General features: G+C 38.4%; 1 protein-coding gene and 1 pseudogene across 2 annotated transcripts in view; one reads left to right on the top strand and one right to left on the bottom strand.

The window, feature by feature from the left end:
- Spock3 (SPARC (osteonectin), cwcv and kazal like domains proteoglycan 3) overlaps nt 1–13,035 on the bottom strand; it is a 436,641-nt gene that overhangs the window by 290,955 nt on the left and 132,651 nt on the right. The window lies entirely within an intron of this gene.
- Nucleotides 5,614–5,724, top strand: LOC132653831 (small nucleolar RNA SNORA70; annotated as a pseudogene).

Here is a 13,035-nt window from a genome sequence, read left to right as displayed (position 1 = left end):
AGATCTTTCCGTCTTGTGCTATCTTCTTCAATTTCTTTCTTCAGAGATTTGAAGTTTCTTTCAAACAAGTCTTTGACTTGCTGGGTTAGAGTTACACCAAGATACTTTATGTGTGTGATGGCTATTGTGAAGGGTGTTGTTATCTTTCTCAGCACATTTGTCTTTTGTATACAGGAGGGCTACTGAATTTTTTTAAGTTAATTTTATATCCAGCCACTTTGCTGAAGGTGTTTATCAGCTGTAGGAGTTGTGCTGATAGAATTTTTTGTGGTCACTTATGTATACTATCGTATCATCTGCAAATAGTGATACTTTTACTTCTTCCTTTTCAATTTGAATCCCCTTTATCTGCTTTAATTATCTTATTACTGTAACAAAGATTTCAAGTACTATGTTGAAGAGATATGGAGAGAGTGGGAAGAGCTGTATTTAGTCTTCTACTCTTCAGCCTCTTTTTTGTGTCATGATTTTTTAAGGTGGTACATTTATTATTATTATTAATACTATTATTATCATTGTTATTGTTATTTATTTACAATGTATTCAATTTGCATCTCAGTTTTTGCACCCTCCATCATCTCCTGCTGGTCCCACCCTGCCTCCCTCTTCCTCCCCTATCCCTCTTTTCCCCTAATATGGGAGTTCTCCTCCTCTACTGTTCATAGAGTCTACCCTGGCCTATCAGGGTCCCATGAGGACTGCTTGGATCCCTCTTCTTTTGTGGTCTGTCTAGGTAGTACCACAAAAGAGAAATGATCAAGAAGCAGGCAGCTGAGTTCATGTCTGAGACTGTCTCTTCTCCCTTTAGAGAACCCACATGGAGACTGTGCTTTCTATGGGATACATCTGAGAAGGGGGTCTAGGTCCTCTCTATGTGTGTTTTTTGGTTGATGCATCCATTTCTGCAGGTCCCTTGGCCCTGAATTTTATTTATTTATTTATTTATTTATTTTGGCTTTGTTGGTCTCCTTGTGTGGCTCTTGTCTCCTCTGGACCTTTATATTCCCCCTTTTCCATAAGATTCCCTGCTCAGGGTCATGAGTTTCTGCATCTGCTTCAATTCCCTGCTGGTTGGAGTCTTTTAGAGAACATCTGTGGTAGGCTCCTGTCCTGTTTCCTCTTTTGTACTGCTTCCAGTATCTATCCTGTTTTCTCTTCTGAATGACAATTAAGCATCTTCCCTAGGATACTCCTTGTCTTTTGTTCTGGAGATTTAAGTATGTTTATTCTATATTATACTGCTAATATCCACTTATAGGTGAATATAAACCATACATGTCTCTCTTCTTCTGGGATACTTACTCAGGATGATCTTTTCTAGTAATAACTACTCACCACCATCTTTTGTGCTAACCATCCACTTCAAACGAAAGGTCAGAAAATCCCTAGAAGCCATATTTGTCAGTCTTGTTTTGTACCGAAATAAGGATATATTAAGACGGACAAATGATGCCAGTTTGTACTAATAGGTTCTGTTCTAAATTATGTAGCATTAGATTAAGGGAGAATAGTGTCCCAGGATAATTAAATCAACATTGATTGTTTAAACTCTTTGAAAAAAATATCTCTTTAAAGACAATTACTGCAAGATAGAATTCTTGGAAAACTAATTAAATTACTTCACTAAATGTCTAAAATATTGTGGCCCTGAAGATGCCTCAGTAGTTAGGAGTATGCACTGACTGTAAAGAAGACAGGAGTTTGGTTTTGGCATCCATACTGCTGCCTCTCAACCACCTTCAATTCAAGTTACAGTCACTTAACATCCTCATCTGAATTCCTCTAGACATGTACAAAGTCTCATACAGATGTACACTAATGTACACACTTAATAATAAAACAAAATATCATTAAACTTCCCAATTCAATGTGAAGATCATAGCATTCTTATTTAATATCTCTTATCTTAAAAACTGTGTGTTCCTACTTGAAGATAACAAAATATCTTTTATTTAAAGCATAAAGAGGAGTGGGGAAGCTGTGTGTTCAATTTTCCCATAAAGCCTGACAGACAGTAAACCTGAGCGCATTTGCAATAGCCCGAGTAAAGTTGCACTTGAACTACAGTTCTGACTTTAGCACTTGGGAGCCACTACCTTACAAAAATGATGATCTAGAACTCAAGACCCCTGGGAACAGTATTGGAAAAGTGTTACACAACACCTTGAGAGTGATGTTTTATGTGTATACACACACATGCACACACACACACACACACACACACACACACACACCAGCAGAACACTAGACACTGAACTGTCAGAACACTGATGCTTCTCAGGAAAGGCTGCCTCATCTTTGTTAATTCCCTATGTGTTTCATGAAAACTAAAAAAACCTCTCCATTTCCCTCCAATTCTCAAAACCTCTTCATTTTTCACCAGTTCTCAAAAGCAGTCATGGAGTCCATCAATGTTAAAAGTCTGTTTTAAAAGAGGATATAATGTTCATGAGAGAGATAGGTCTGAAGTTCTCTCTCTCTCTCTCTCTCTCTCTCTCTCTCTCTCTCTCTCTCTCTCAGTTGAGTCTTTGTGTGGTTTAGGTATCAACATATCTGTGTCCTCACAGAGTGAGTTCCATAATATTCTTTCTGTTTCTTGATAACCTCCTCCTGGAGGATGGGGACAGCCTTGACAGGCCAGAGTGGAAAAAAATGCAGCTAGTCCTGATGAGACCTGATAGGCTAGGGTCAGAGGGAAGGGGAGGAGTGTTAGAATTTAAGAACAAACCTGCTTCTGGGTTGCCTAGCAACTTATGATGTCATCATGTTTCACTGGTGAGGTGGCCACACTTGGAAGGCTTGGTTATCTTGCCCTTTAAAGAGACAACCTTATGGTGGGGTGGTCGCTCTTTTTCTCTTTTGGTCCTCTCTTGCTCTCTCTTGGTCCTCTCTTCTCTATCTGGGTGTCCCCTCTCTTCCCCATCCTCTCTCTCACCCTCCCTCTTTCTCCCCATAATGTCCTGTTCTCCTTCTCTTCATATATACAACTAATAAACCTCTTGTATAGAAAATCCATTGTCAGCCTCATCTTTTATTAATTGGTTCTAACAAGGAGGACCTCCTCAATCAGTGGACTTTGGAAGTTGTAAAGAGGGAAAAGGGAGAGGGAGGGTGAGACTAAGAGGAGATGAAGGAGGAGGTACAGAGGGGATACAAAGTGAATAAATTGTAATGAAGACAGAGAAAACATGGAAAAGTCAGGAGCCTATCACAGAGGGCCTCTGAAAGACATAGCCAAACATTTTGCAGTGTGCAGAGAATCTTATGAAAGAAGGGGGAGATAGAAAGACCTGGAGGGGACAGGAGCTCCACAAGGAGAGCAACAGAACCAAAAAATCTGGGCACAGGAGTCTTTTCTGAGACTGATACTCCAAACAAGGTCCATGCATGGAGATTACTTAGAACCCCTGCACAGAAGTAGCCCATGGCAGCTCAATGTCCAAGAGGATTCCCCAATTATAGAAACAGGGACCATCTCTGACATGAACTCATGGGCTGGCTCTTTGATCACCTGCACCGGAGGGGGGAGCAGCCTTACCAGCCCACAGAGGAAGACAAAGAAGCCAATCCAGATAAGACCTGATAAACTAGGGTCAGATGGAAGGGGGGAAGGACTTCCCCTATCATTGGACTGGGGCAGGTGCATAGGAGAAGAGAGAGGGAGGGTGGTATTGGGAAGGAATGGGGGATGGGCTACAGGTGGGACACAAAGTGAATAAACTGTAATTAATAATAATAAAGTAAAAATTAACCCAAAATAAATAAATAAATATATATATATATATTTAAAAAGAGAAAATAATGGTAAGATTTAACCTCAGTCAGATGTAATTAACCACTGTTCAGGCTACCATGACCGAGTTTGCACTGTTTGAACTGATAGCTACATAAACCTCTATCGGATCTCTCTGGAAGACATCAAGGGCAACATTCAAGGATAACCTCTGCACGTGTCAGTTAAGAAGTTCACTTCATGGGTTATTGTTACACATGTTTGTGTGTGTGTGTGTGTGTGTGTGTGTGTGTTCTCACAGCAGTAGACTTTTACATTTCTCCTTATTTATTCATTTTTGACAATGTTTCAGCTTACTAAACCTTGGAATTTTGCCAAGATAAGCATCAAAACTTTTTTTTTTAATAGAAGTGTTCACTCAACCACAATTTCTTCTTTTTCACAGGGCTTTGTGTCAATATTGGTTGTTCCTTGTTTTCAACTTAGATGCAAAGCAAGCTAGTTAGGGACTTAGTAAAGACCTAGAAGGATTCCTCCCTACTGGGTAACTAGTAAAATGCAACCAAATGGGAGTCATGATAAACAAGCTGATTGTCACTTCTGTGTGAAATATCACACTAGTAAATAGCACACACCATAAGCATTTAATGCAGCAAATATGAGACCTTGTCAACTTCTTATGCTTAACGAAACAATAACTAGTTTTACATGAAAGAGTATACATAAGAAAATGTGCTTTGTGTGGTATTATTTAGTTAGTTGAACTTCTTTCTATTTTGTGGTATGTGTGTGTGTGTTTTCAACAAAAACATTAGCATTCATAGTATTTCAACCCAGATAATTCTTTCTTGTGTCGAGAACAATGGGCAATTTTGTGCTTTGTAGGCTATTTGAAGCACCCTGGGCCTGAGTAGAAAAAAATCAGAAAACATTCTCCTCAAGGCTTGACAAGCAGAATTGCCACTATATATTGATAAATCTCTTTTGAAGGAAATGCCATTCATTTCAAGAACAATGATGTAGAATTACTGGGATACATGGAATGAATATTGAAGCAAAATATTATATAACAAAAAGTGCTATCAGTAACAGATTTTCTGAAAAAGTTATTGACAGCTTTTCAAGGTTATGTTTTTAAAAGCCTATTTGGTTAGAAATACAATATATATTCATTTCTCATCATTTAGATTTATCTCTATCTATCTGTGCTTTCACATTATTGTAATGATTTTATAAAATAAATATAATAATGTCTGAAACTTTTTTCATATGCACAGACTATGAAGAATTTGGAAGGTAGGAATAAAAACCACTTATAACAATGAAAAAATTTGCTTTTATAACTCATCATAACTTTACATTATGTATGTAAAGTAAGTCATAAGGAGAAGTTTGTATCTGAACATCAGCTGTTTCTTTCATTTGTCTATGCTGTCACATATATATTGAAAATAAAACTCCAATCAACATCCCAATGACATTTCTTACAGACACAGAAAACATAAAATATATATGGAAGCACAAAACATCCAGAATAGCCAAAGCAAGCTCCAGAAAAAATGAATGATGCTTGACTACAAGATAATTCAAATAAAAATAGAATTTTACTGGAATAAAAACTGACACATAGACCAGTGGAAGAAAATGGATAACCCAGATACACCAACCTGAGTTTTGACAAACAGAACAAAAGTAAATGTTGGAGAAAATGTAAGGTCATCATCAAATGGTAAAAAAACAAAAACACAAACAAAAAAAAAAAAACCCAAACCAACTATATATGTATATATAGATAAATGAAACTATAAACTCATCTATACTCCTATGCAAAAATCAACTCTAAATGGATCAAAGACATCAGTATAAAAGTGAAACTATGTTTGAAGCTAATTAAGCTGACCAAGACTCTTTCCCAACAGGGAACTGATGCACAATGGTTGCAAAGAGCAGCCTCCTTAGTAGCATATGCAGGAGACACATTTATGGCAGTTGTGTAAGTCTCTGTTCCCAAAACTATCCCCAGCCTAGGCTATAGACAGATATGCATGATGTCTTTGGGAAGCCACAGGTTCACCTTTGCTAGATCATAATGTCTATCTGCATCAAGCTCCAGAATAAGGAACATGTGATTGCAGCTCTGCATAGAGCCAAACTCAAGTTTCCTGGCTTTTTTTCCAATGGATTACATATTTTATTTTATTAAGTTTTTTTATCTTTTTTATTTTATTTTTTAAATATTAGTTAAAGTTTATTAAACTTGTATCCTAGCTGTAACCCGCTCCCTCATTCCCTCCTAATCCCACCCTCCCTTCCTCATTTTCTCCCTGCCCCTTTCCAAGTCCACAGATAGGGGAGGTTCTCCTTCCCTTCCATCTGATCCTAGCTTATCAGGTTTCTCAGGACTGGCTGCAATGTCCACCTCTGTGACCTAGCAAGCCTGCTCCTCCCTTGGGGGTGGAGGAGGTCAAAGAGCCAGCCATTGAGTTCATGTCAGAAATAGTCTCTCTTCCCCTTACTAAGGAACCCAAAATTTCCCTGGCTTTGAGAAGATCCACATCTTAAAGAAGTGGGACTTTGCCAAGTTTAATACAAATGAACTTGAAGACATCGTCACTATGAAGTGGCTTACTCCTGATGTCTGTGAGTTTAAATATATCCCCAGTAGTGGTCCCCTGGACAAGTACATGCCATGTATTCCTAAGGGCTTCCACAGTGTTATCCTATACTCTACCAAATCATGTTCAGCAATAAATCTCACATCTTTAAAAAGAAGGGAAGAATGAACAAGCAATAGAAAGAAAAAGAAAGAAAGAGGAGACTATTAAATGCTAAAGGAGATGGTAATGAATGGTATATAAGATATAGGTATAGGGAATGACTGTTAAAATTATTCTGTTGTTTAAGAAAAAAGGTCAGCAAGTGACATATTAAACTCACAGAAATAAAATCCTTCTTATAGTAAAGATATGGCTAAGGGAAGAATAAAGAGGTAGCCTGCAAATTGGAAGGCTTGTTTGTCAGATACATGTCTGACAGAGGATTGATATCTACTATGCAAAGAACTAAAAAAAAAAAAAAAAACAATAAAAGAATCAACACAATGAAAATTAGGCAAAATTGTAACGTCTCCATGCTTTGAAAGGATTATCAGATTTCTTTTTTAAATATAGTTGATGAAAGTGAAGCTTCTGGGGTGTAGAACTTCAAAGATGACTCTCTTACCTACATCCTGAGTTGGATATTCATCTTGTAACTAATACCAAAAGAGTTTCATCTTCTTATCCTTGAAGGACATCTGGGTTTCATGAATTGACCAATAACATATGGAAGGATATATTCAGGAGTCCTAAATCTAGATTATAAAAACATGCTCTATATCTCTAACAAAATAGATGTTCAACAACCTATAGAAGCTTTTAGATTATTGTTTCCAAATGATATCTTGGTCAACTCTCAGTCACATGAAATAACCATGCTGAATACCCAATGAACCTGAGCTCAGTACTCATTTTACTGCTCTCAGTACTTGGAACTATGGGAGATAACATAAAACTGGGTTAATCATTAACTGTACTGGGGCTATTTATTATTATTTTTTAAATGACAGAAAGTCTTCACACCATGCAATGATGCATAAAGGAAAAAAAAACAGAGAAACTTGTTTCCATTTGGGAGTTGGAGATGACTCTATGTCTTCACAAACATTAATAAAAAGCTTCCAAGTGTGTTTTGTTCAACTGTTATAGGTGTGATGCATCATGTAAAACCTTACATCATTCTCCCACTAGGTATTTAATGCAGAATGATGACACTATCCTTAAATTGTGAATATTTGATTCTGTAAAAGGACATCGGGGCATATACTGAGGAATCACCCAATTACCTAAGCAAAGGTCCATTCTACTTTATTCACAACGCTATTGAACTTCTAACTTATCCAATAACTTACTTTCTTTTTTTTATTTTTCTTATCAGTTACATTTTATTAACTCTGTATCCCAGCCGTGTCCCGATCCCTCATTCCCTCCCAGTCCCTCCCTCCCTCCCTCATCTCCACCGTGCCCCTTTCCAAGTCCACTGATAGGGGGGACCTCCTCCCCATTCATCTGATCCTGTTTTATCAGGTATCTTCAGGACTGGCTGCAAAGCCCTCCTCTGTGGCCTAACAGGACTGCTCCTCCCTTTGGGGGTGGGGAGACCAAAGAGCCAGTCTTTGAGTTCCTGTTAGAAATAGTCCTTGTTCCCCTCACTTTGGGAAACCAATTGGTTACTGAGCTACCACAGGCTACATCTGAGTGGAGGTTCTAGGTTATATCCATACATGGTCCTTGATTGAATGTCAGTCTCAGAAAAGACCCTGTGCTCAGATATATTTGGTCCTGTGGAGCTCCTATCCTTTCCCCATCAGACTAACTCCCCTTCTTTCTTATGATTCCCTGTATTCTGCCAAAGGTTTGGTCATGAGTCTTTGCTTTGAAAACACTGCTAGTTAGAGTCTTTCAGATGCGCTCAGTAGACTCCTGTCATACGAATAGCTTACTTTCTTTTCATAGGATTTTTATCCATTCCCCAGACCACAAACAGTTTCCTGATAAAATGAGATGCAAATTCCATTTTAGTTTTGTGATTATGATCTCCCAAATCCTCTCATTCACAACTTTAGATTTTCCTATTAAGTCTAGCACATCATTTGATTCAGTTTCTCTGCCTTAGACAAATTATGGCACATTCACCTCTTATGATAGCCAAGAATATAAAAGTGGAATGCATTGTTTTAAAGTATCCTCTATGTTATCACATCACCATCCTGGCCTCTGGTCCTATTATGGGAAGAATGGCTATCTTAATAACTTAGTACATAAATTTCACAAAACAGGAAATGTCCCTCTGTAGAAATCCTTAAACTAATTTGGTCACAGGAATGTTGTAAGAATAAGAAATGGGTTGTGTGAGGCGAAAGAAATTATTCGTGTGAAGCAAATTATCTGTTTCAGGCCCCCAGGTGTCACATTTATTATCTAAGTAGCAGCCATTTTTCCAGGTGGAGTCCTAGAATTCTGAAAGAATTCATTTATAACTCTTCAGTGAGCATTTTATTTTTAAGAGTATTTTATGTTCCCTGACTCACCACAGATTAAATACATAAATAAAATAAATTGTGAGAAAAGGCTGTGCTGGCGATACAACTCCTCAACTGTCTCTGAAAATCTTTGTAAATCAAGGTAAGAAGTCCTCTGATTACATAGGAAATATACCCAGGTTTCTCACACATTAACATATAGAATTCATGATTCATTTATATTGAAGAAAGTCACCAAAGGATACGGATCTTCTATTCTTGCTTTATTTGTATTTTGCAATCTTCCTTCCATCCCATAATTCCCCCAAGGTCACATTCTAGTTTCTGTCCTTCCACATCTAATCAAGATTAGCAGTGAAATTATAGCCAGTTTGACAGGCCTATCTTTTAAAAACTTTACTAGACAAGATCCCCACCCATTCTTTTACAGACTAGTACATGCAAGTTATCATAACAGAGGTTCTGACATCTCACACTGCTCTATGATTTATTTGTTTTCTTTCTGTTTTTTTGTTTTGTTTTGTTTGTGAAAGGAACCTGTTCTGCACGATTCTACACTGTACTTCCACTGTAGAAGGGGTGTATACACAGTCAGAAAGTTAGATTTAACAAAAAGTCTCTTTATTGGTTCACACAAAAAGCCTAAATCTTGTGAAGATTGTTCATCTGGCTTATCGGGATGGAGAGATGATTCAGCATCTCAGAGTACTTGTTTCCCTTGCAAAGGACTCAGATTTGATTTTCAGCACCCACATGGTGTCTTACAAGCATTTCTCACTCCAGTTCTAGGGAAATACTGCACTGTTTTGACCTTGGTGGTCACCAGGCATATGTGTGCTGCATTTACACACATGCAGGCAAAACAATCATACCCACAAAATATATGAAATCGGAAAAAGTTGTTAGGTATCAATTTGAACCATGATACTACCACAAGCCTGACATGCTTAGGACAAAACTCTTGTAGATCTGACAATACTCAAATAATAAAATATGTGGGTCAGTGAAGAAATTATTAAAGAAAAATCCAAGAATTGAATGAAAATTGAAATTTAGCATAAGGACACCTATGAGACAAATAGAAGGTAATTCTCAGAGGAGTATTTATAGCCCCCAAAATCTGGTATATATTAAATGAAGTGCTTAATAATGTGACCTCCAAAACTAGGTTCAAAACTAATGCCAACCAAAGAAGGATACAGGACTGAAAAAGAAAAGAGAGAGAGGAACTTGAGATTCTGAAATTCAGGGTGGAAACTGAGGCCCCAGGGAAGAGCCAGAGGTGGCAAAGGATAAGCCAGGGTTGTGGAGACCCATAGCAGGCAGTGATGAAGGAGGAGGCAGGCAAAGGTGTGTACCAAACGAAGACTGATGCACTGTCAGAGAAAAACGAGGGATATGACCTGCCACCTTATCCAATAGAACACACAGATCTTTCTCTTGAAAATTTCCTTCCCCAACTGGTTGCTTTATCCTGTACTCCTACTACTGGGATATTTCCTGGTAAACCACAGGCTACTTCATTCCGGGGAACAGATAAACTAGCTTAACTGCACCTTCCTTCTTTCCCTACATTCTTCAAGACCAATTCCCCATTCTCATCTTGGGTCTTTTGCAGATATTCTGCTGTAGTCTTTGCTCACTGTCTACCCATATTTCCAGAGGACTAAGCAGATGCTGGTGGAACCTTGCTCTTCTCCCTACTGTGGTCCTCCTCAGCCCCAGCTTCATAGCTCATCCCCATTTTCCTGTATCAGCTATACCAAACTAGGTTTCCAATCACAATGAACATTCAAAAAAAAAAAAAGTTTAGGCAATACTTATCTGCAAACTCGGACTTACAAATGGCACTAGAAGGTAAACTTTAACCTAAAGAGTTAACCACACCCAAGAAAATAAAGAAGAAATAATTCCAGTATAGCAAACAAAGGAGGGGCAGGAAAAACACCACAATGCACCCCCACATATGCCCCACAACAACAAAATAACAGGAACCAATCACTACTCATTTATATTTCTCAACATCAGTGGTGTCAATCCCTGAATAAAAACACAGTCCAAAAGAATAGAGTGAGTGCTCTCTGTCATGAACAATTCCACATTTGGCTAAGGCTGAGGATCTGGCTTGCTTCCATGTATGTGGACCTATCTGCATTGCCCCCATGGCACGCCTGGGTTGGCTACCCAGAGGCAATTTAAGCTGTGGGCTGGCTTTCCCCGGGGTCCGAGGATTGTTCAATGTTCCTGAATAAACTGCATTGAAAAAAAATATATATATAATATCACAAAAAAAATCTGAACTACTGCATAATACTTCTAGTTTTAAAATAAAGATCAAGAAAGATAAAAAAAAAAAAAGAAAACTAGATCCATTCTTCAATTGAATCTATGAACACATCTTAACATCACTTCAGTGCAAGTGATGGAAAACGCTATTCTAAGAAAGCAGACCTGGGAGGCAAGCCATGCTTAGCCAGACGATCTTCCTACTGCAGCAGATCGGACCACATACAGAGACCCCAGATAAGCATGATAAAGACACCAGGAGAGTTTTGAACCCTGAATTTTAACTGAGATGTCTCCATCAACTCCCTCCCCTCAGGGATCAGGGAACCATGAAGATTAGGTGGCAGAAGAACACCCCTCTAAATCAGCATGATCAAACCTCATATGAATTCAAGGGCTTGAGGCGACATGCATGTGGCCTACATGGGGCTGCACCTGGCCTTCTGAGTATATATTATGGCTTCCAGTTTAGTGATTTTATGAAATCCTGAACAAACAAGTAGGTCCCTGTTACTTGTACTTTCTCTTGAGATCTTTTCCTTCTATTTGTTTTATCCAATTACCATGTACTAGTTTTTGTTTTATCATATATATTATATTATGTTATGTTATATTATATTATATTATAATACATTATTATCCCTTAAAAGCCTGTTTGTTTTCTAATGAGAGACTGATAGGAAGTGGATTGGGAGGGGAGGAAACATGCAGAAGAACTGGGAGCAGGAGAGGGAGGTGAACTGTAATCACGAAACACATGAGCTAAAACAAAACAAAACCTACCTTATTATTTTTTTAAAATGCACATCTTTTATGGCAATATTAACAATGTAGAGTGACAAAATACTAATGACGTTGAACAACAATTTAGCTGAGGGCAGAAAACTGAAAGGGGTTTTTGGTTAATGTCATTTTTTAATGATTACAAATAATTTTTAATGTATTTAATCTATGATATTCTAATTTATTCACTTTGTTCTAGCTGTAGCCATCACTCTCTTCTCCTCCTGGTACCATTCTCCCTCTCTCTTCTCCCCATATGCCCCTCTCCTAGTCAGCTTTTAAGAGAGGTCCTCTTCCCCAACTATCTGACCCTAGCCTATAAGGTCTCATCAGGACTGTCTGAGTCCTTTCTCTGTGGCCTTGTAAGGCCACCATCCCAGGAGGAGGTGATCAAAGAGCAGGCAACCGAGTTCATGTCAGGGATTGCCCCTGCTCTCCCTACTACAGTGGACCCCTGGAGACTGAGTTGCCCATAGGCTACATCTGAGCAGGAGGTCTATGTCCTCTCCATGTATGGTGCTTGGTTGATTCATCAGTCTCTGTAGGCCCCCCTGGGCCCAGATTTTTTGGGTTCTGTTGGTCTCCTTGTGGAGCTCCTGTCACCTCATGGTCTTTCCATTTCCCCCTTCTTTCATAAGATTCCCAGCACTCTCTCCAAAGTTTGTCTATGAGTCTCAGCACCTGCTTGGATACCCTGCTGAATTGAGTCTTTCAGAGGCCCTCCATGGTAGGCTTCTGTCCTTTTCCCCATTTTCTCCTGCTTCTGATGTCTATCCTGTTTGTCCTTCTGAATGAGGATTAAGCTTCTTTCCTAGGCTCCTCCTTGTTGTTTAGCTTCTTTAGGACTATAGATTTTAGTCTGCTTAACCTACTTTCACTAACAGGAAAAGTAATGATCAAGTTGACTCCATTCCAAAGAAGTAGGATGGTTAGGATGCTAAGTCAGTAATTGTTATCTACCACATAGATAGATTCAGATATGAAATCACAATTGCAATCTCAAGAAATAAAAAAAAAGACTTGTGACAATATACAATATTCTTTCTAATGGCCCTATTTTTTGTTTGTTTGTTTTCTTTTTAAAAGAAACTCAATTCCTGGACCCATTATAACTAGATTTCTAAATGCAGTAATGTATGTAATCTATTAATGT

Source organism: Meriones unguiculatus, chromosome 4, assembly GCF_030254825.1.
Source record: "Meriones unguiculatus strain TT.TT164.6M chromosome 4, Bangor_MerUng_6.1, whole genome shotgun sequence".
NCBI lineage: Eukaryota > Metazoa > Chordata > Mammalia > Rodentia > Muridae > Meriones > Meriones unguiculatus.
This window is presented reverse-complemented; position numbering and strand designations above follow the sequence as displayed.